Here is a 20393-nt window from a genome sequence, read left to right on the forward strand (position 1 = left end):
CCGTTGGGAGTCCGTTGATGTACTGACCAAATAAAACGGACACGTAACGAATGTATAACGTACACACACCGGATATGCAACGTACGAGAAACGGAAACGTACCGGACAGAACGGATGTCGAACGTACATCAAACGGACGAGTACCGCATAAAACGGACACTTAACGGAAGCGTACCGGATAAAACGGATGAACAAGATATACGTAGTAAAAATTTAAGACGACAATGATAAAACATGCAAATCGCATAAATATTCAAAATGTTTCTGTATAACTGGTTGTAGTCTGTTCTTGAAAATGCCGCCAAAGGGCAGTGTCTGGCCTGAATAAGAGCTGCTTGATTGTGAATACGTGCCCTTACTTTAAGATTGATTATGAATAATAAGAATTCATGAACCTAAAGAAATCTATTTGGCATTTCTGACGCGACATTTTCAGTTTCAGATCCGTTCATAATCCGGTTTATCCGTTATACGTCCGGTAGAAGTCCGTTTCACATTCGTTCAACATCCGTTTTATCCGTTAGACGTCCGTTAGAAGTCTGTTGGTGAATTTATCTGCCAGACCTCCAACGGATGTATAACGGACACGTAACGGATACAAAACGGAAACGAAACGGACGAGTACCGTACAAAACGGACGCGTACCGGACGTTTAACGGACATTTCATCCGTTGGACGTCCGTTCAAAGTTTTTAACATGCTCAAAAATTTTCCACCGGACAGAACGGACGTTGACGGATAAAACGTACGCTAAACGGACCTGCAACGGATATGGACGGACGTCTAACAACATGAACGGATTGAAATAAAGTTATCCGTTAGGCATCCGTTCGAGCTATCCGTTAAGGTGTGACAGAGGCTTTAACAGTAAATTTATTATGATGAACATATCAATAATAACTCAAGTCAACACAGAAGTGCTGACTACTGGGCTGGTGATACCCTCGGGGAAATAAATCTCCACCAGCAGTGGGATCGACCGAGTGGTTGTAAATAAACGTATAAATGCTCTTTATGACGATATGTTCTCACAGGACATACTATAAGTACTATTGTGCATTTTTTCACTCAAAAACAATTGCCGAGAGTTATTTGGGTAAAATACACACCAAAAAAGATATCTTGATTTCAACATTGCCTTAATCATTTGAAATTATCTAATTGTTCTTTCCATTTGGTGTTTTAACAACCTGAAAACTTTTAACAAAATTCACCTCCCCTGCAATGGCTGCCTCCACTATTTTTTTGAGGTAGGGAAAATCAACAAATTTCCAATTATATTCAATTAGAACAATTAATAATGGTTCACAAAATCAATAGAAAATTGCATATGGTTACAAGTTTTATTCAGTTAAAAGACATTATATACAGCTCATAACATTGTAGTATTAATTCATACTTTGTTTACATCATACTTGTCAATCAAATTGAAAAGTGAAATTGACACTCGAAATGCAGGTTTAATCATAACAAATATATCAAATTCAACTTTATAAGATTTGAAAATGCTAATTGTCGGAGTAGACACAAAAATCAAATGAGTTTTGACATAAACTAGATACGATCAAAAGGTACAAAAGTTGGAGTCACTGAAGCAGTTTAGACCTGGAAGTTACAAGAAAAGTAGTCATTGCTTGAAAACATAACTGAAAAAATAATGTTCAAGTGTATGCCATACAAGAAAAGCATGATGAAAACATCTTTGAAGTAATTCATTACATTAAGATTTTAGTAAGTTACTTAAAATAGTTACACTAAAGTAGATATTTTATCATTGGCAAATGCACATAGAAACCCATCTAGGCATATTCAAATTGAAATAAAAAGCATCAACCTTTTTATTATCAGATATGCATATATTATGTTTTGGTTATCGAATGAATATAATTTAGCACGACAAATATCCGAATGGTAGATAATTTTCAACCATGCACGACGGAATCCCGGTAAGAACTTGTCAGAAGAAATGTTGTTGGTGTTTAACTTGCAAATGGCCTACTGATACTCAGTCACATAATATAATTTGTGTAACAGAAACTACTATAATATTATTCTTCATATGTGTGTTTTGTTTTGGTTTTTAACACTCCTAATTACTTACTTGAAAGTTAGATTGGGGTTTAGCGTTCACAAATTGTTTTAACCATGCCATATTTCTATGTGTCTATCACAACTCAGAGGCATGTAGATCAGTGGTTTTCGGTTTTTTTTTTTTTTATCTCAAATTGAATTGCTTTAACTTAGGTCGTCAGTTGTTAAGTTTTTCATGTCGGGGCTTTTATTGCTGATTTATACAGTTTGATGTTTTAATCATTGTTGAAGGCCATGAGTTGACCTATATCTGCTTACATCTACATCATAAGCCGGGATATTTGACTAATTGGCAATCATACCAAATCTATTTGTTTCTATAATAAACTGAAGTGTTAACATTCCATTCCATGCAATTTTATATTCAGTAATTAATAAAAATTATATTTTGTAGGTCTTACTATTCTCAACTATTTTGAAATATCGCAGTTTGTGTTCTGTGTTTTACAAAGCACTTTAGAAGTTTAAAGTAAGATTGTACTTTGTGGCTGAGAATAAAATTACTGACCTGCCTTTTAAACAGTCTGTGTATTAATATACACCAAGTGTCCTGTTTCTGACAAAACACGCATCGCTCAGCAGGTATGTTTTGTTTCCTCAATTAATTCCCAATGATTTGTTGAAAATTTTATTGAAATAACAATGTAGGTATTAACAAAGTACATTTCGTTGACATGTGAAAGATAGTTCTGATCGGACAGAAGTGACTGAAATAATTGACTATGATAGAATAATTGATGAAACAAAGTGCAATATATATATATATTATATATATATATACAAAAATAAAATGAACAACTAACAAATGAACGACATCAAAGTTTAGAAAAACCGAAGTGTATGTGTGGGAGGAAGCGATAAAAAGTCTGGTAAAATCAATAAAAACTGCAATTAATCAATCGAATATGGTATCGTTCAGAGGTGACAAATACCGAAAAAAAACCACCCAAACTCATAAGTTGAAAACAAGCTGGCAAAGCCATAGGTTGATTTTAAATGTATAACTCTATAACGATAAATATATCCGTTATGATTTTGGTAGCAGATCTTTTCCAATGTATTTGAAGGTCCATATATTTTCTATTTCTCTCAATTATATGAGATTCAAGTAAACACTAACACAAGGATTGTTGAGTTAAAAGATATTATCAAAATATCTGAACAGTTATTCTTGATATAAAGAAATTTCTTTGATCTTTTCTTGCTGTTTAGAATGATACGTATACTTTTGTCATTAATGCAAATTATAATATGAAAACAAGGACATGTGGTATGCCTACCTATAAGGCAATTAGCCTACATAGTCCAAAAGATGTAGATGTAAGGACTTTTAGGTTACTGTACGACCTTTAACAACAAGCAAATCACATACCGTAATAAAAGCTGTTTAGAGCACCGGAAAGACAAAATAAGAAACATCATCTTCTGAGATTTAATGGAGAGGGTGAAGTTTGATACAGGAATATCTTGCAAAATTTCACTTCACTTTGGATAATGTCTGTACTAAGTCAGACATGTGGCAGTTGATTTTCACCAGATCCGTTGATTGACAGCCTTTGATTTTATAAGTTTTGATGGTCTGCTTCTTTTGGAATTTGAGTTCGATATTTTTTTTCAAAAGGTTTGAACTCCAATGTATGAACAAATTGGCATTGCGCTTCAATTTTGTTTAAATCATCACTGTTTGTTCAAAATGACATTGCACTTCCAATGGGTTTAAAGTATTTGCCCTAAAGATTGTCAATGAAAATGGCATTAAACTTTCTTGGGTTTAAATCAGCAATGTACGTAGAAAATGTCATTGCACTCTTATTGTGTGAAAAACAAATCTGGTGTAAATAGAATCGTGTATTTACTTTCATTGGGTTTAAAAATAGTGAAATGTAGCATTGCACTTTCAAAAGATTAAAAACATCAATGTCCATGAAAATTCCATTCATCATCAATTGGGTTATAATATAAGTAAGTGTCTATGGTAAATGTTATTGCACTTATTTTTGTTAAACGCATCAATGGCTATGGAAGATATCATTGTATTTTTAATATTTTCAATGTCTTTTGAAAATGACATTCATATTTGTTTTTTGTTCATTTTTTTACATAAATAAGGCCGTTAGTTTTCTCGTTTGAATTGTTTTACATTGTATTATCGGGCCCTATTAAAGCTCACTACGCGGTATGGACTTTGCTCATTGTTGAAGGCCGTACGGTGACCTATAGTTGTTAATGTCTGTGTCATTTTGGTCTTTTGTGGATAGTTGTCTCATTGGCAATCATACCACATCTTCTTTTTTATATTCACATTAAGATTTGTTTTCAACAAATTAGCAAAGACTTAAATATATAAACATGTACCATCAACATCAAATTTCTACAAAGAAGACGAAACATACATGCATATGAAACAGAGAGCAACACATTTTGTAACTAAGGACAGAACAAATGATCTGTTGCGTGTCTAAAAAAGTAAAAGTACTCGACCTGAATGTCATTTTTGTTTTGTTTTTCACGATGAGTTAAGGAACAATGAATACATTAGAAGATAAGTTCAGACCACAACGCATTTAACGGTTATAACACAAGCTGTATTATGTTTAACCTTAATTAAAACGCATGGTCAAATTTAGCAATTTCAAACTTTTAAAATTTTAACTTTTATGTACTTTCGAGTACTTTCAATATAAAAGCGTAAGAAGAAATAGAATACCTACTATTTCATGTAAAGCCCATTTGAATTCCAAAGAAAAAAATAACTTTCACAATAAACAATTATATCAATATTTGAGATAAATTTTGTTAACGGTTCGACCAATTGATGATAATTACATTTCTGGTAATATTAAAACTAAAACATTCATTAAATCTGAAAAGTTATTGACAACACCTTCATATTATTTTTAATCTGGCTTTGTTTCGACACAATGCTCTTTTTTACAAAATGATTTTTATAAGTTTATGTCTACTTATTTATTTTATGAAGAATATGAGTGGGAATGTATTATGATATATATTCTATAATTTGCACATTAGTTTTTTCCATGAATAACATTTATTGAAAATACTTAAATATGATTGTTTATAAAAATGGATAAATCATTACAAATTGTATCTGTCTTTTTTAACCAAAAGAATTATTATGATGTAATGATCAAGCAGTAACAGATTGTATAGTTTATCAGATTATCAGTTGAATTTTAGGTTTTTTTAAATTAACATTTTATCAATTAGTATAAATGTGTCAATGCTAATAAATTGCATATGAGTTCTATGATTGTTATTATGATGTCAGTGATATTACATAAATATATATATAGGTTTAACAAAAATAAATGTCGTACGTTGGTACCATCTTTTGATTTTGATTTGAAACCTTCACAGGTTTTCAGTTAATATACCATTCGTAAATATAGGCTAATCGAGAGAATAATTGAGGACAATTATGTCTATGTCGTATGAATTTGGCAACTATTTACTATGAATGTGATTATGGTCAGATAATCAAAAGATAATTTTACTGTAAATTTAAAAAAAAAAAAAAAATAAAATAAAGTTCATCGAAATTTATTTATAAATAAGTTATAAAAAATACATCGGACTACAAGGTAAGTAAAAAATGGCAAAAAGTCCATATAAATTGACGAAATCAACCAACGGAAAGAGTATGGGATATGAACAAGAAATTTTCAACTAAATAAATAAATGTCGTCGGATGGAATTTCGATAGAGAATGATAACTTTTAGGAATGTTTGGTCCTCAATGCTCTTCAACTTCGTACTTTATTTATCATTTTAACATTTTTTAATTCTAGCGTCACTGATGAGTCTTTTGTAGACGAAACGCGCGTCTGGCGTATTTATAAAATTTTAATCCTGGTATCTATGATGAGTTTATTTACAACAACTGGGTCGATGCCACTGTTGGCGGAGATTTATTTCCCCGAGGGTACTACCAGCCCAGTAGTCAGCACTTTTGTACTGACTTGAGTTATCATTGATATGTTCATTATTATGAATTAACTGTTAACAAAATTCTGAATTTTTGAAATACTAATAGGGCTGTTGTACCTCAGGAATAGATTACCTTAGCTGTATTTGCTCTTCAACTTCGTACTGTATTTGCCATTTTTTTTATTCAAGCGTCACTGATGAGTCTTTTGTAGACGAAACGCGCATCTCGCGTAAATATAAAATTTAAATCCTGGGTTCTATGGTGAGTTTATTATTAAACAGGTTCGAACGTTTTAATATTCTAGAAACATCAGACATCTTAACCTCGGGGTTTTTTTCTTGAACATTTCGTTTCAAACGAGTATTCTGTACCTTGCTATTACTCTTATTGTATAATTCGACCAGACTTCTTTTCAGAACAATAAATATAAAATATTATTCTGAAAAGATCTTATTACGAATAAGGAGGTGGTTTATTTCAGAAAAAAAAATGGACACTACTTATGGAATCAAATTAAGTCACCAATCGCTATCGCATTATATGTTAGTATTGCATTTGATAAAAACACATGTTATACCAGTAAAACAGTACTCAATAATACCGTATCAAATGATTAAATTCGCACAGTTAATCAATAAAGTCTCCAGCTTAGCTGTAAAATAAGTTGTTTTCACCGGACACAATCGAAAACATAACTATCTATTATACCATCTTTATCAGAAATTATTTTCTGTCAAGGGAATTAGTTTTTAAGAATTATTGGCCAAACATTTTTCGTTTGATCTATTGCAAACGACCACTCATTATGAAAGTCAGTGAGCGTTGGCAGATATAAGGGAATTCTTAATTCTTAATACAGCAGAATTATATAATAAAATTCTTAATACATTATCTTACACGATGTCTGATGCCCTGCGTTACTTATACATTTTTATTATGACTACATCTGCACTAGACAGTTAAAGTAAAGTTTCACGTTAGACTTCTTATCTGCATGCACATATACATTAAAAAATGTTAATCGAATTTAAACTGTAAAAATCCGAGCACCTGCCTTCCAGATAAAATGTCTTATGTGATTTGCTCTCCTCATAGTGTGTTCATTATGTTGGTAGATGAGCTGTTGTTTGTTTTACTTTAACATATAATTGTACAGATGAGAATTTGGAGGATTTGAATACACGTCAAATTATTAAATCCCGCAACATTGTATGTCTGTATCTGGTTTGAGTTATTCGTTTAACTGTTGTAAAATTCAATAGTTATAGTGTTTCATGTTGATATTTTTCAGTACTAGTATCATTAACCACCATGAAGCTGCTATGTTACACATAGAAATTTTGCCCGATTAAGAGATTTAACATTTATTTTTGATATTTCCTTACATACTTGTTTTTTAATTACATGCAACAGGCGTAATGAATAGGTTGAGGTGAGGGGGAAGATGTTGGTACCTTGAGTTCTAAAATAATAGTATGTAACCAGGTTCGACAGAATATCGATTTATTTTTATAACTTAAAACTACTATTATCATTTCATTTTTATCTTATACGTTGCTTTCTTATTAATTTTTTATTTATTTGCTTACATAGCTGAAAATCAGAGTTTAAAATGGTTCTGTTTTTATATATACATATAAGGCTAATCAATCTTTAAGAAACTTGTGCCTTGTCTCTCGACATTTACAGTGGATTCAACGATCCAGCTGGTCATTGATCAAGAACACTGCTAGTCTACAGTACTTTTATTAATAGAACAAGCATTTTGGAATCTCTTTCCGTGATTAAACAAACCACCAAGAGATACAAAAAGGCAAGTCATGTTTGAGTCGTCAGATCACCAGTTCAAAATCCAATTTGTCAATCTTCACAGCTCTCTTTGTATATAATCTAAATTATTTTTTAAAGTTTAACTGCATGAAACCACGTGTATTCTGATTAATAAATACATCAACTTTTTACATGCAAATTTTTAATCAATGTTTGAAGTCTTTCCGTGGAATATTGTGGTCGGGAAGTTCCATACTACTTATAAATGTTAAAACCATGATGGGCTACAGAAAATGTTTATTCGTATATTGATAAGATAAACCCTTAAATTGTGATGCAAGTTTATCTACAAGTAATTGGGCTCAAAATGATCTAACTATATTTCTTAATCTGAAAAGTTTAGTAGGCAAACACGATAAAGTACTATTGTGATTTGGTGTTCTGATACCATTTTATTGAATGACCTGAATTGTATATTAAATCCCTATATGTTGCATGTTTTGTATTATCTTTCCTGTAATGAAAATAAATAGAAGTGTACAAGGTCAAACATGGGTTAACACAGCCAAAGTGCCTGTGGTGTTTATTGGTATTTATTGGTATAAAGCTTAAAACTCAATAGAATGGTTTAACGTTATGAGCCTTTTTCAAGTGCTTGTATATGTTCTATCCTTTGTATTGCATGCAGGAACCGATTGATACCAACATGTGATGTGCATGCGTATGTAATATATAAATAATTCTGAATTAAAAATAAACTTAAAAAAAGAGTGTTTATATAATTTTGATCACATGAAAATAATACTTTTGTAGCACAAAAGAGGTATGACATCAAACATTATCGGCAGATGTAATTGACGTATATTTATTGTTTAATTTAGGGACGACAAAATAATGTTGAGTATTAAGTCTTTTGTTTTATATTGTATGCTTTTATTCATGTATGTTGACACAATAAGTGAGATATATAATTTTAATGATATATTGACATATCTTAAATCAAAATTACAAAATTCCCTGTACGGAATAGCCTTGATTATCAGCTTTGGAACGCATGATAAAAACAAATACAGACACTAAAATAAGAACATTTGGCATAATGTCATTATGGCTCATTCCTGTGTTAATGAGAACAATTATTGAAAGTGTTTAACTAATTTGCAGAAACCGTTTTGAGTTTCCATATTGTCAGGGTTCAGATTGTTATTTTGTGGTTAATAATTTACAGTTCTGATTCTCTAGATTTTTTTGTTTTTGCTGATGCAAAAGAAGTTCAAGCTCTTACATAAGGGTCTGCTGATGTGACATGAAATCGTCCGATTTGTAGGTCCTTGTTTTTGAAGAATATTTATAAACAAAATTTACAAACAAAATTTGTCAAATACCGGTGAAGCAATCTATCATATCTGCTGGGAAAATGGAGGGGGTTGAAAAACAGGACAAAATGTTACATAGGCGTATATACCATTGAAGTCAAGGAGGCGTTAATAAATTGTTTACTATCAAATTCTAAATTATCGACTTGGCATTGATTAGTTTTAACAGTGTCATATATTTAATTGACACTTGCATTTGAATGAATTTATTGCAACCTCTAGTCCAGTTTCTATGACAGTGACAAATTTATCAAGAAACCATGATGATTTGTACTAATTCAACAATATATATGTCGTTGTTTTTCTTTTGTCTATAAAGTTACGATTGATGAAGTACTGAACATGATATACAGTATATGTTAGTTTAAAGCCCGATAAGCTTCCCGATGCTGCTACTGACGCAGACTTTCAATTTTAAACTTTGTACAGATATAATTTCCTATTTTTAACAGACATTTTTGACGACATAATTCTTGTATTGACTTAGTTTCCAAATCAGGGTATGTTATCAGGTGTAGGCTTAAAAACTCAGGACAATAATTCTTATTAATTCAAAGAATTAAAATGTATCATGAAATGTAATAACTTAAAGCTAACAGTAGTTAAATGATATATCTAGTGATAACATTATTTCAGTTTATCGCATTCCAAAGGAGTAAAGTGCAGAAAGAAAAAATATTGATAATTTCAAAAGTTTATATGTGTTTTAGCGGGGGTGGTCATAACCAAAATAGAACAGTTTGTAACAGTTTGTAACCTTTAATTCTTCAGACTGCATACACCACAAAACACAGATCAAGGTCGAAATTGGGTTGCGTCACTTTAATTGTTCATGAGTAATGCCTGAAACATTGCTGGATTTTCTGTTTACGATCTCTTACTTTTGCTTGCATCGACCAAGTGTTTTCAAACTAATACACAATGCTTATAACCCCAAAACAGTCTTAAATACGTTACATCTGCATATGTATGTGGAAGCTGATTTTTACAAGCGTGGGTATTTGCTGTGTATAGATAAATTCTCGATTTATTTTTCATTTATATTACAATACTTTTTGAAAGTTATAGTATGTCAGAACCGAAGCACTGACTTCTGGAACACTAATACCATTCGGCTCTTCCTTGACACCATTTCCGAGTATGGTCTTCAGGAAACGATGATAGTCCGTCGGAAGGGGACGATAAATGGCTGATCCGTGTTAAGAGAGAGCCATATCTCTTGCACGTTAAGACACCCTTGTAGATTTCAAAAAAGAGCAGTTTAATGCCGCTACAAGGCAGCAATCGCACCCGCAAAGTGGAAAGGGATTAATATAAGTTGCAAAACTTGTTTCCCAATCCATTATTAATAAATATGTTTAAACTATTAGACTATATCAACGAAGGGAACGATAGAAAACAACCGTCTTATTCCTTATTTAAATATTAGTCCAGAAATTTTCCGAGGAAATTAGTGGCTAAAACATTAAATTTAATTAAACGTTAACAAACATTTGTGCAACAGTACAGCTTGATTACTTAAAAAACATATGTTTTGCATAGATTTAATTGTCACTTCTATTCAAACGAATACTTTGCGACCTCTGTCCCGATTCCTTTGATTGAGACAATTTCATCAGGATACCACAATGTTTCAAGCTAAGTTCGATAATATGTTTTCGTCTCGAAAAGTTCGACTGATGCAGTATTGAATGATTTTTGTTTGTGTAAAGGCTTATACAATCATCCGTTTCCATTTTGTGCTAGTGACTGCAGACTCTCAATTTTATATTGTATATACAATATATTTTTACAATTTAACTCTTGCATCGATATATATTTGCCAAATCATTATATTTTATCAGCTTTATAATAGAGGGCGATAATTCTAAATGATTTGGAGAATTAATTGGTATCATGAAATTTTATTAATTCAAGCTTTAACTGTAGTTATATTAATGATACACCCAGTTATTATACTATTTATGTTTATCAATCAAATTCCAAAACTGTAAAGAGCAGTAGGTAAAAGTACTAATATCTTCAAAAGTATATATGTGTTTAAGCGGGGGTGGTTATAACCAAGTATAAAGTGATAGTTTTTAACCTTTAATTCATCAGACTGAATATCACATGTTTGAGACGTCTGCTACTATCAAATCATACGCACTATTGATCTCTTATATAAAGGATTTGTATGATATATGTTGAAATCTTTATATTCTCACATGATAATGATCATTTACTCTTATGGGTATTATTACTGGTAGTATATAGGGTATAACTAAAGTGATATCTAACTGGATAAAACTAAATATTTTAATTCAATTTAGTACTTTATTTGGCCTTTTAAACTTTTTTGATTGGAGCGTCACTGTTAGCCTTCTGTAGACGAAACGCACGTTTGGCGTACACAATTGTAAGCCTTGTATCTACTTTGAATTGATTTGAGGTGACTGTCGTTTTGGTAAAGCCGCTAAATTTATTTAAAGCAAAATCTTCCAATTTAGTAGATGGTCGTAGATCGAGGTTATTTACACTTTTTTCAATCATGGTTTTCTTCTCCTTGTGAAGTTGAAATAAAAACAAATGGTACTGTGTTTTAAAGGAAAAAGCCCTTTATTTGTTGGAAATAAATCGATGGATGTTTAACCAATATCAAAAGATGAGAGACAAACGGCCGATGTCTGATGAACAGTTGTTTCATTGACACTCATACCTCATCTTCTGATTTATATTTTGTTAAAAGATTCTTCATAATGTTGTTTAAAATTTTGAGGACTCTTAGCTCTGTAGCCTGATTTTATTACTAATGGATTGATAAAATAAGGACAAATTTCTTTGTGAATTATTTTGTGGACTTTTATCAGTTTAAGTTTATTACGTCGAGACCGTCGAGTTAATAGTCTTAAGCTATGTTTAATTTTCATCTTTCAGTAACTATATCACAGGGTATTTGTATCAAATCAGGACTTCATTAGATCAATCAGCAAGCATTCACAGATTGTTACTTGGTCAGATTTTCCCAAATGTAAGCAAGCATGATCATTTGTTTGTTAATATACATATACATTTGCTGCGATTGTTATTCTGTATTCTTAAAATAATTGACCCGGTTACCCTTCTATACATTAGCATTGACTTGTATACTGAACGCAAGAAATAATTATTATTCCATTAACTAAAGTGGAAGATGAAATCAAGAATTTGTACGCAAGAAAAACTCTGATCTATTTGATTTTCATCCTGCTGGTGCTTTGAACGATTCGTAATGAATTAAATAAAAGGGAAAACAAATATTTTTTTTCTACACATTCCTCGCATTTTCAAATTGAATATACTACATATCAGAAAGGCAGTATTTTATCAACAACACTTATTGAGTTAACTATATAGCCTTAATGCTTGATATTTGGTACGATTCTTAATAACGTAATTGCTAAGCAGTCACGAATCAGAATAATATAGATAAAATGTATATAGTTGGAATAATTCACAAACTATTCACAAACATTTCCTATGATGCCCAAATGGTTATTGTATGGACTGATTCAGAAAGTAATACGTACCGAAATGATTCATATTTGCAACATTGAACAGTGAATTAGACCCACAGAGCTATGTGTTTCAAACAAGTAACAGCAACTGACAAAATCGTTAATAGAGACTTTTACTCTTTATTGTTATAAGTAAAAACTGAAAACAAGTAAAAGATGAATGGATGAAAATATGAAGCCATGTTGTTCGACTCAGAATATTTAGGTTAACCTCCCCAGTTTTTAAGCCTCTTAAAAAAGTTGATAACTTTCTTGAAACATTATTATGAATTTTGTGTACAATTCGTGTATTATTGTTCTGCACAAACCAAATGTTCTATATACGACAAGCGTTTTCTACTGAATTAAATTAAGCCATGGCATTCAAGTTTATACATTATTGATGGGTGTCAGAGCCCAAATTAAGAGTTTCAGATATAATCGGAATGGTATTTTAGATTAGTACATTATATCATAAGTTGAATTAAAAAATGACATGACGTAGCCATTCCCTTTATTTAATTCTATTTTATTTTATTTCATTTACATTAACATCACTGAATATGAATGACAATAATCTGTTTTATTCTAAAAACATTGTTCAATTGACTTTATTATAGGAGTATTTGATATCGAATTGATGTCGACCACAGAGAACAAAATATGTTAACAATTCGAAAGTGAGAAGCAATTGTTTATGTCCTCGATTCGTTTAGTAAGACTGACAGAATTATTTTAATGATTCCATGTAAATACCTAGACCATAACGAGGGGCCAAACTATTTCCAACTGATGCACTCTAATACAAATGTTCCATCATGTCTCGTCTTATCTGTTGAATTGACTACTATTTCGATTATGAATAACGAATTAGACCTCTTAATTTCTTTATTTTAAAAACTGTTTAACCGTTAGTTTCCCAATTTGAATTATTTTGCATGAAGACCGCCCTATCACTTCTCTATATAAGTGATGAACTTTAGAAAATATTAAACCGTTTTTGTAATCTGTACAAAAACCTTTGTTATGGCTTCACTCAAAAATTAATACAATTTTTAAGATATCTATAAGATTAACATCTTATTACAAGAAATTTAAATCACTAACCCTCATTCAAATTAATCTATGTTTTAACTTTTATATCGAATAATTTTGCTAGTATTGATGCCCAATCAATGATGCACCTATCCTATTCATATGTCACACATAAAACAAACATTATAGTCAAACCGACCCTTTGATGCTTTGTAACATCATAAATAGAAGTGTCTACTTGATAAAATTTAACTGATTCATATTAATTTCTGTGATGAATAATTCAGAGATACCATCCCATTACTCCTATTAATGATACAATTATTAAAAATGTTGGTGACATAAGATAAAACATCAAAGCCTTTACATTTGTTTATTTTATATTATATGAGCTCTGACAGGTTCATAGTAGATATTTAATAATCTATTTTATCGCCACTTTACAATTCATTATATAAATACATCTGGAAATTATTTGTAATTTAATATGCACATTTACTTTAAATAAAAAAAAAAGACTATTTGTTTTTAACCAGCTTTAATCGTCCAAAGTGTAAAAAATAGGATATGATTCATATTCTATATTTTACCCCAGTTCTGCACGATTAGATTATCAATTAACTTGTATGTAGAGAATACGTCAAACGACAGAAGGCTAATGACACAATATTCAATGCTATGCAGTGATCAACAAACGGTAATTACATTTTTACTAACACAAAAAAACATATGCAGTATTTTAATTCAAAGACTTTTGTATATTTTTCCTCGATGCATACTTCAGTATATTGGCGATGTAAATTGAACAGTTGACGATGATTCAACAAAATCAAACACTTCCTATTGTATCTACGTTATTAAGGAACACAGTCACTATTAATATACATATGCAGCTGGACCAATTATAACACCCGTCGAAAGAAGTACCAAAATAACAAAACTGCGATTAATTTGTTTGGTTCACACTTATCGGCATTTTTTGTTCATAGTTATCTCGATTTTTGTAGAAGGATTAAAGATAAAAACGCGACTTCTGTAGAACTTCAAAACCAGATTAACATCTCAGGGTTCATCAAATGAGTACGCATGGAATTATAACTATATGCTGGTAGTAAAGTTGTCATGTTTTGGCAGCTATTATATTTGTAATTGATTTCTTTTTCTTATCAAACAATGAGATCGTTAGAATAAGTAATTTCTATCATAAGAAGTACTAAATGTAAAACAGGATAACAATTATTAAAATACTGGTCATATTCGCTCGATTTCTACGAACTTTTTCAATATTTTGACATTGAAAATAGATATGTCAAAATGTACAAAACTGTCAATTTAGAAACCAATAATATCAAACTATAGAAATAATATATCATACCAACGGCAGAGTTCCACTTATTGGTATTGTCAGACCAGTTATATATTGTCATTGTATTTTATGATTACCAAATAATTAAAAAAACAATTAATATATCTGATGCAGTAATAACATGTTTGTTTTATTTTTGGCCTTGAGGAACAACCGTTTCTTTTCTGTTAATTGTGTCCATTTGCAAGATAAATGTAACGGGAGTTGGTTTTTTAGTGATCTTGTTGTTAACTCATGTAAGATCGTGGATATCGGACAAAACATGTATATATCATATCAAAAACATATTTATGTATACTTGTTTAGTTAAATACCTACAAAATGGCATGTTTTGGCTATAAAAAAAATTGTAATTACGGTAAGTTTCCATTCTGCCTAGTAAACTGTACTGAAGCTACCCATTCTAACTGGTAGATTTCACGGTTTATGATATTATAGTTTCTAGAGCAAAGATCCCGATCAAATTTTGAGTCACGTGCATGGACAGGAAGGGTTCAAAATAAATATTCATGGCCTAGTACGGATTAAAATAATACTAGATTTCATGAAATTAGCCCAAACTAAATACTTCTGATGTGAATAAGCACACACTATAACAACCGTTACATAAATTAAAGGGTTAATTCGAGAAAATAATTATCCTTAAAATGGTTGATCTTCGTTTTGACCATGGGTTGTCGGAAGATGTCACTTCCGTAGAAGTCGAAATGTCTCTTCTGCTTTCCAAGAACAGCAACGTTTTTGTATTGAAATGTTCTTCATCTTCGTGTCCAAATGAGTTTCCCTCTTTTACTTAAATGCCGTTTATGTTTGCAACATTTCGTTTACTCCAAACACCTAAGTTATCATACCTCTAGTAAAAGATGTCCTCATTCGTATTTGAAACAGCTTATGAAATGTTTCGCTGGATATTTTTCTCAACATAGTATATGTTTTGGCCTTTTATTTCTAATCTTTAATTAGGACATCACTCATCACTCTTACGTAGACGAAACGTACGTATGGTGTATCAATTTCAAGCAAGGTATCTTTGTAAAGTGTTTACTATACTAGTACTTCTCAAAATTTTCCTCAAGCTGCGATCACGATTGAAAAAAATACGTCTTTACACTAAATCTGTTGGAGGTTCACTGATTGCAATTTCCTTCTTGAAAAAACATTGTTTATTAATTAATGAAACTTGGCTTTCAACTAGGTTTTGGTATCTGCGAATACGTTTTTGTTGGTACTGCATGTTTTGTCTTGTTGGTATGTGTGTGTATTTGAACATCCTCGATTCTCACATTTTTAAACAGTGTTCCTGGCACGTAAGTTATTAAAAAGACCTATTCGAAAGCACCTAGTTTAGAAAGTATTATATTCATTTGACAGTTTATTATGTTGATGCATTAATTTAACAGGTAAAGTAGAAGATCGAGATCGCAAATACAAGTTTAAACCGAACACATAATTTATGAACCTGTCCCATGACATGAACTAGTTTTCCCTTTCGAAGTGGTTAACATTTTGCCTTCCGGGGACTTTTTATATCTTTCTCTACGGCATGGTATTCATTTGGCTCATTGTTGAAGGTCGTACGATGACTTATAGTTGCTTATATCCTCGACCTTTTTTGTCTTGTCTCATAGGCAATTGTATCACTTATCTTTTATTATGAAATGAATGTTTAAATATTTGAAGTTGTCTGCGTTGCTCGCGGTCCGAGTCGTCTGCCAAAAATGTGTTCGCATCGTTTAAAACAAATGAACTTACCAATGACAGCATTATTCAATTTTCCTCATAAATTGTTTGGTTTCAGAGATGTAACAAAATTATTTCTTAAATAAGATGAACAGACTTGCCATTGAAACTGTTACAAAAATAACTATGATTAAGTTAGGCGTAAAACAGATTGACAAAGTGAAATATCCATCTCGTACAATACGAAAGAAATGTTGATAATTACACTTTTAGTAATTACACTTGTCAGAGAAAGCTTTTGTTATGTAACTTGACTTCCTTGATTCCAATTAAGTGATAAATATGCAACAAAATCAAGAGATAATCGAAATATGTAACTAAATTGTGACTAACAATCAAAACATTGCCAAATAATTATGTTTGTTTCCACCAAATTTATTGTATTCTTATATTGATAGGGAACCAAATCGTGCAATAAAGATTGACAAATTTGACACAATAACTGATATAATGTACACGATACAACAATATCAAACGGAGGGAAAAAGGGAAATAATTTGACAGGATCAGTTGAAATACAAATTTCCTTTAACAATATTGTTTTTTTTATTCATTATATGTTTATATATCGGGTTTATTTCTTAATCAGATGTCAGTCGATTTGTTTTTGTTATCTAGGGGATTGCTAATAGTTAAGTTGAGCTGATATGGTATCGCCATTAATGTGTACATTACAAAAAAACATATTATTTTGTTCATCCCAAATAACAGATAATTCAGTAGTTACATGTAGTTTCAAAAGTTATCAAAATAGTGATTACAAAATTAAGTATTATGACTTATTCATATATAGGATATTTCACAGAGTAAATATGTTGTTGATAAATTTAGTAACATTATTTCTGATAAACAATTGCATAATAAACCAAATACAAGTGGACATTATGTGGGAAACAACATTGTATGCACGCACTTGTCCGGATTTTTAGGAAATCAATAAGGTTGTCAAAAACAAATGCAGTAAGTCGGTGGTTAGGTGGCTGTGGGGAGGGTAGAAAATCAGATGGTCAAATCGTTTCCAAAAGTTCATTCGCGAAGAGCTTTGTATAAAAATACAGACCCGAAACAATACCTCTATAGAAACCTAAGTACCATTTATGTTTGGCAATGGATATTATTTTTCTATGCTATATCATGATTATGTACCATTATCGAGGGGGGAATAACCTTAAATTGGTGATGGAAAAACTAAAAACAACCTAAATAAAAAATGTAGAATGAACTGTTTTACATTGTCATTTCGGGGCCTTTTATATCTGACTATACGGTATGGGCTTTGTTCATTGTTGGGGGCCGTACGGCAACTTATAGTTGTTATTTTTCTGTCATTTGGTCTCGTGGTGAGAGTTGTCTCATTTGAAAACATACCACGTCTTTCTTTTATATATAAAACAAAACAACGAATTCCCACAAAACAATAAGTTGTTCAATGAGGAAAAAGGTCTTCATTTTAAAATGAATTGAAAGAAAGAAATAATTGTTAAGTTCATTGCGGCAACATCAATGATAGAAAACTGGCCAATATAAATGTTCATACAATTCAGACTTATATATGTCCACAAAAACACAAATCTTCCTAATTGAGAAATGTATAAAGAAATTGAATAAAATATTTCTGATATTTTTTTTTACTCTCTATAAAATTAATAAGTATTGTTGTTATTACTTTGAGAAATAATATAAACATAAGGAGTTGCGGCATGAATACCAATTAGACAACTGTCCACCTGAGACCAAAGTACGCTGATGTAAACAAGTATAGGTCATCCTGCGACCTGCATATCTGTAGATGAAGGCATACAACTTTGCTCAGTGCTCGGAGCACAAAAATCATACTCGAAACATGAAATCCAGCAGTTTGATTGGTTGATTTTCGAGTCTGAGTACAAAAATCATGCTCGAAAGTTTTATGACCGTGAGGCCAGGAAGATTTTGTTTGTATCCGATGTATACCGTACTACAGAATAGTAATGTCCAAACAAACGGACAGATTGGCAGAGTTAAACTGGCATCATCCGCATTCGGTGTATTAATAGTTATAATAATATTAAATGCAGTCAATAATAATAAATTAATATCTCTTACCTTAAATTGAATTATTTCCTTTCTGTAAAGTCGTATCTGAACAATAATAGTAGTATTATCTGGACCAGATAGATAACCGATATCTATATTTGTATATAATAGTTAGTACATTGTCCACTTAATTTAAGACTCTTGTTTGTAGTAACTGTCAGCAACTATTGGAATTTGTCACCATATTCTTTGCATTACACATAGGACATGAAAATAAATAAATCACTGGTGATGAGACGGATCACATCTTTATCTTATCAGAAGTTTGAAAAGATTCGTACGAATGACAAATATTGAAGCTTCAAAGCTATCATTTTCTTCATCCGTTTAATTCATTGATTCGACAGTTTATCTTTGGACGATGATAGTTCTTAGGGTGTTTATAAGAATCACACTATATAAGCTGACTGCTAAATTGACTTTCTTTTAAATGTAAATACAATTAACTTGCAAAAAATGTAAAACTAAGAGGAGAGAGTTCAGACGAGAAAGATTGATGTATTATAGTGAAGTAAAATATTTAGTTTTTCACCTTGGGTGCTTATCAAAAAGATAAATCCATTAGCCACTATATCTGCCTTGTTCCTGTACAGTATCGTTTTTCATAATTTTCAACTGCAAAGTTCTGAAACAAAATCATTGTGTTTGTCACTCCACATTTTATTCTCTGAGTAAGTGAATCAATCAGTGGTTACAAATTTTCACCTAACAAAAAACCCAGGCAGTTGGATTTAATTTTTTTTTTTATCAAGGTTGATGGTCTTCATAAGGGATAGATATAGATATATAAAGGTATAATTATAGGTGTAGGTATACTATGTATCCGTGTAGAAATACAGCACACCAACAACACAAAAAGCAAAACATAAGTTTACGTGTATTTTCCGTGTTATATCCTCTTTAACTACAAAATGAGTTGATGGTTTTCTTAGAACGTTATCATTTAAAATGTTGAAGAATACACTGAAAGGATCCTCCTATTTACTAGTATAGTGCTAAACGAGAAAAAAATTTAAATCCAAAGTGCAAAAATCCGATGTGCATCTATTGATATCTTTCTTTTGATATACCAAAAAGTAAAATCACAAAAATACTGAACTCGGATGAAAATTCAAAACGGAAGGTCCCTAATAAAATAACAAAATCGAATGATAAAACACATCAAACAAATGGACAACAACTGTCATATTCCTGACTTGATACAGGCATTTTTAAATGAGAAAATGGTGAATTGAACCTGGTTTTAAAGCGTCAAACCTTTCACTTGTATATGACAGTCGTATAAAATTCCATTATATTTACAACGATTTGTAAACTAAACTAAAGGATGGGGATGTAAACAACAATAGATCATTACAATTCAGTCAACTTGTACCGTAGTGTAAGCTATAAAAGGTCCTTATATGACACGATTTGCAAAAGGTGAAGTAATTGTTTGTTATTGGTTTAATTTGCTCAATTGAGAGGAAAGCACA

The 20393-nt window shown here is 31.1% G+C and overlaps 1 protein-coding gene across 2 annotated transcripts in view; it reads right to left on the reverse strand.

The window, feature by feature from the left end:
• Positions 1-19352, reverse strand: part of LOC139487593 (guanylate cyclase 32E-like) — an 80323-nt gene extending 60971 nt beyond the window's left edge. The window contains exon 1 of one of the 2 annotated variants that reach the window (XM_071272490.1): positions 18928-19352. The gene's annotated coding sequence lies outside the window, so the exon portion shown is untranslated. The remainder of the gene's footprint in view (positions 1-18927) is intronic. The other variant, XM_071272489.1, reaches the window with a different exon arrangement.
• Between the last annotated feature and the right edge of the window lie 1041 nt (positions 19353-20393).

The sequence above is a fragment of the Mytilus edulis genome, chromosome 9 (genome assembly GCF_963676685.1).
Source record: "Mytilus edulis chromosome 9, xbMytEdul2.2, whole genome shotgun sequence".
Taxonomy (NCBI): domain Eukaryota; kingdom Metazoa; phylum Mollusca; class Bivalvia; order Mytilida; family Mytilidae; genus Mytilus; species Mytilus edulis.